The sequence below is a fragment of the Pinus tabuliformis genome, chromosome Q, assembly GCF_031772625.1.
Source record: "Pinus tabuliformis cultivar Carrire ecotype Pingquan chromosome Q, CPIR1, whole genome shotgun sequence".
NCBI lineage: Eukaryota > Viridiplantae > Streptophyta > Pinopsida > Pinales > Pinaceae > Pinus > Pinus tabuliformis.
Window position 1 is genome coordinate 888,958,561 of NC_142296.1, and position 4,985 is coordinate 888,963,545.

Consider the following 4,985-nt stretch of genomic DNA (forward strand, 5'->3'; position numbering starts at 1 on the left):
TTATTTTTTTCAATCTACTCCAGTTCTTCATTCATGGCCTTCACCCAGCATTCATCTTTGTATGCTTCACTTACATTTTGTGGTTCAGTGGAGGAGAGAAATGCTAGGTAGCTTGAAGCTTCTGAAATAGTTCTTCTTGTTTGTACACCTGCCTCTTTCTACCCCAAAATTTGAGTTTCTAGATGATTCTTCTGAACGTACCTGGATGGAGTCTTTTCTTCTATCCTTATCTGTTCTTCTAGTGCCTCATGCATTTCTTCTTCATCATGAGTCTGATTTTTTGTTGAAGGATAGTCCTCATCATCTTTGAAATCTTTAGATTTTACTTGCTTAGGAATGTTTCCTTCTTCATCAACCACTATATCAATACTTTCAAAAAAAATTCCAAGTCTTTTATTGTAACACTTATATGCTTTGTTGTGGGGAGAGTAACCAAGAAGAATGCCTTCATCTGCTCTAGGTTCAAACTTACCAAGGTTTTCATCAGTCTTTTTGATGTAACATTTGCTTCCAAAAATTTTGAAGTATTTTACTGTGGGAGTCTTACCATACCAAAGTTCATGAGGAGTTTGAGTGTTGTTTACCCGGACGTTTGTCTTGTTGAGAATAGTAACTGCAGCAAATGCGGCTTCACCCTAGAAGGTTGTGGGAGTTCCAGACTCATCAAGCATAGCACGAGCCATTTGTTGAACCATTCTGTTCATCCTTTCCACTACTCCATTTTGCTGAGGAGTCCTTGCCGTATAGAATTCCCTTCTAATTCCATGTTCTTCACAAAAATCGAAAAATTCATCCAAGGTAAATTCCCCACCTCTATCAGACCTGAGGCATTTGATTTTGTGATCTGATTCGTTTTCAACCAAGGATTTGAATGCTTTGAACTTTTCGAAACCTTCGTCTTTATGCTTCATAAGTCCTATCCAACACATCCTGGAAAAGTCGTCAATGAACACTATAATGTATTTTTCTCCTCGAGGTGACCTTTTCCTAGATGGGCCACATACATCAGTATGGACAAGTTCAAGTGGCCTACTAGCTGATCCTTCCTTATCAGGGAAATTAGTTCTGGTTTGCTTCCCAAACTGACATGATTTGCATATTGTATTGTCTATAATTCTGATGTCAGGGAGTTCACGAACCGCCTGATATTTGCATTCTTTCCTTATTTGAGAGAAGCTTAGATGCCCCAATCTTCTGTGCCATAGCCAGTGTTCATTCTTGCTTAGATAGCATTGTTGTTGTCCTCCCTTGAGTATGTATAAATTATTTGGTGTTCATATGCCTTTGGTCACTGTTTCTCCTGTATCAAGCTCATGAACAATACATCCATTTGATCGGAATATTACCTCATTTCCTTGATCACACATTTGAATTACACTTAATAGATTATGCTTTAAGCCATCAACATACATAACATTCCTAGCTTTGACCTTTTCTTTCAAAAGAAAAGAACCTTTACCTTTTATGAATGCAGGAGTGTCATTTCCAAATGAGACCTTCTTTTCCTTTTCTAAAGCACTATATGATTGATTTTTTTCTTTATCACCTGTCATATGTTTCGAGCATCCACAATCTATGTACCACTGGTTTTCCTACCCTTCCACATATAAGGCTATACCACATCTTTCTGGTTGTGGTTCTTTCTTCCTCCATGTTTTTGGGCTCAATGAAGCTTGCTCCTTTTGAGTTGTTTGCCGAAACCTACTCCTGCATTCATAATCTTTATGACCAAAGTTGTTACAAATAGAACATTCTATTTCATTTTCAAGAGCAGAAAAGTTATTGTAGGTTCTTTTCATGATTCCAGTCACACTCCTTTGATTTCATGCTTCTCTGGTCATGATGGTCTTGTAGGCAACACATTGAGCTGCTTTATGTCCAAAGTTATGACAAGAGAAACATTGGCCATTGAAGAAATTCCTACGATCATCAAACCTTCCGTCTAGGCAATTGTAATAGCCATTCATTCTTGAGGCAAATTGAGAATGATTTACCTGCGGTTGGTTGTAGCTTCTGTTCATCCTTGAAGTAGATTGCCCTCGATTTACTTGGTGATCTCTGTTCATTCTTGAAGTAAATTGTCCCTGATTTACCTGATGATCTTCATTGTGCCTTTGCTGTCGATTGTCAACCTGTTCACTTCTCCTTGCTGCTTCAAGATAACTTTTGGAGGTAGATGGCTTCTGTGCTTGAGATGTTTCTTCAGTATACCCAAGACCAGTCTTGATTAGAGGAGAACGCTGCACTTTGATAATCTCATCTAAAGTTTCAGATCCTTTAGCAAATCTAAGATTAAGAGCTTTTGTTTTCTCAATGTCCTTTCTAAGTCCCATAATTTCACATTCTAACTTTTCATTGTGTTTTTCCCTTTCAGCAATTTGGAATGTCAGAGTATCTATAATCATATTCTTTTATTCTAAACAAATTTTGAGTTTAGAAATTTCTTCATAAAGACCTTCTTCATCTATAGCATCCAAGAAATCATCATCTTCAAAAGCCATCAAAAGTCTATAATCATTACCTTGTTCATCTTCATCACTATTTGAAAATCCATCACTTTCTTCATGTGTGTAGTAGCTCTTCTTACTTACATTCTGTTTTTTGTTCCATCTAACTAGTTCCTTACCTTTGTCAAGCTTATCTTTATGAGAACACTTGGCAGCATAGTGACCGACTCTTCCACAAGAAAAACATTTGAAAGGTAGCTTACCTCTAAATCTTCCAGAACCCAATTGAAGGTTCTTGACAAAATTTGATTCTTCCTCTTCTTCTAACATATGTCCTGAGTCATTGTAATCTCCTTTTCCTGAGGCTTTGAATGCGACTTCTCTCTTGTCTGATGGTCCCCCTTTTCTCATTTCGTAAGCGGTTAGGATTCCGTGTAGTTGTGACATGGTAATGCTCTGTAGATTCTATTTTTCTTCTATGGCAGAAACTTTTGATTAAAACTTAGAAGACAAAGATATTAGAACCTTTTCAACCAAAACAACTTCTTTTATTTCTTCACCAAAATTTTTCATACAATTAACAATCTCATCTATACGTAGGAAATAGTTAGCCATAATTTCATCATTGTGCATTCTGAGATTTTCATATTGAATTCTGAGAGTTTGTAGTTTTGCTCATTTTACCTGATCATCTCCTTTATAGCTCAGAACGATCTTGTACCATATTTCTTTTGCGGTTTTTAGCTGCATAACCTTGACAAATTCTGATTGAGATAGACTCCCTAATAGAGTATTGACATCCTTTGCATTTTTTTCATACTGATTCTTACCAGCTGTATCTGTAGGAGTTGTTGATGGAAATGTGTATCCTGTTTCCACGATATCCCAGACTTATGTACCAAGAGATTGAAGATATGTTGTGATTCTTACCTTCCAATAAACGAAGTTGCTCCCATCGAAAATTGGTGGCCTGATCGATGCTTCTTTCTCGTAGTTGCTCATGATGATAGATCTTCCTTCAAGCGATCAAGATTCCTCTAAAGGACCTGCTCTGATTCCAATTGTTGTAAATAATACTGAGGGGGGGGTGAATCAATATTATTAAATCATAGCTGAATCTGAATCAAGGAAGAACCTAAGCACAAGAAGATGGATAAGTTCTATTGATGGGTCAAAACTCAAGACTTGAATAGTAGTATCATTGTGTGATTTTGATCTGTATTATTTGGCGCGTGACTTGATCTATAAATCTAATAATCTTGGTATAAATGATGTCTAAATATTTGAAAGAATGAATTATCTTTTATAGATCTGTATGTAGGTTCAACGAAGCAAAGGCGCGTATACACGCTGGTTCTATAATTCAAAATAGCGTATACGCAGGTTGGCTTTAATTCAGAAGCGTAAGCACACAGGTTGTACACATTGAAGTAGCATATGTCTCTTGAAATATGTTTTAGCTACTTCTATTTATTGCTGCAGAGTTCTGGGTTCAGAATTGGTGTCTGGTTACTATTACTGTTTTCTGGGTGTAGCATTCAGAGAAGTGACTATTTGATTCAGTTTGTTTGGTGCAAAGGAGATTGGTTGATGAAGATATCTTTGATGTTTGATTGATGCTATTCATGGATCCAGTCTAAAAATTTATGAAGTCTGGTCCCTGGAAGAAAAGAGAAGGTTGTAGCCTTCTGTAGGTCAGCACCTACGTACTAGTACCTCAGCTAGTACAAGAGCTAAGGGGGTTGTAGCTACCTTCTAGGAGATGATGGAGAACGAGAGAAGGTTGTAGCCTTCTATAGGTAGCAGCCTGCGTACTGGTATAAGACTGCACCAGTACAAAATCATTTTAAAAAGAATTTTCTAATTAAAAGAAGATAGAGACGAATTGCAGCAGGTGGTTTTGACCCACATTGGATTTCCACCTTATATCTGTGTGTCCATGTGTGTGATGATCTATTCTATTTTACTGCTCTTGTTTACTGTTCTTATGATTAATGAAGACCTGATGCACTGATTAAAGATCAACAATTAATGAATCTTAAGTTTTCTAATATACGCTAGTTTCTTTAGACACAGTAGTGTATATACGCAGTTTCCCATAGCTGAAGTAGCATATACAAATCTGGTTATGAAATAAAAAATATTGCACCATAAACCAATCAATAGTATTCCAGATCTTTCTCTTCATAAGATATTCAATACTTCAGTCAATACCTTTGCCAAATGATCTCCTCCTTTTTATAGTCTAAGGTCTTACTCAAACCATAGTCCAAAACCATAGAGAACCAATACTAGGAACCCAATACATGGGTTCAATACTTCAAAATTCAAATGTAATACCAATGTTCAAAACCATAGGTCCAAATACCATGGCCCCAAAAATAAGATTTCCCACATGTACGCACTTTTCCGTGCATGAAAGTGCATTCATAAGCATATGCGACTTTTGATCATCAATCCCATGTGTATACGCGCTCTGGTTAAGAGGAACCTGCATATATGTATTTTTCTTCCATTCTGAGAGCTTGAACTATGATC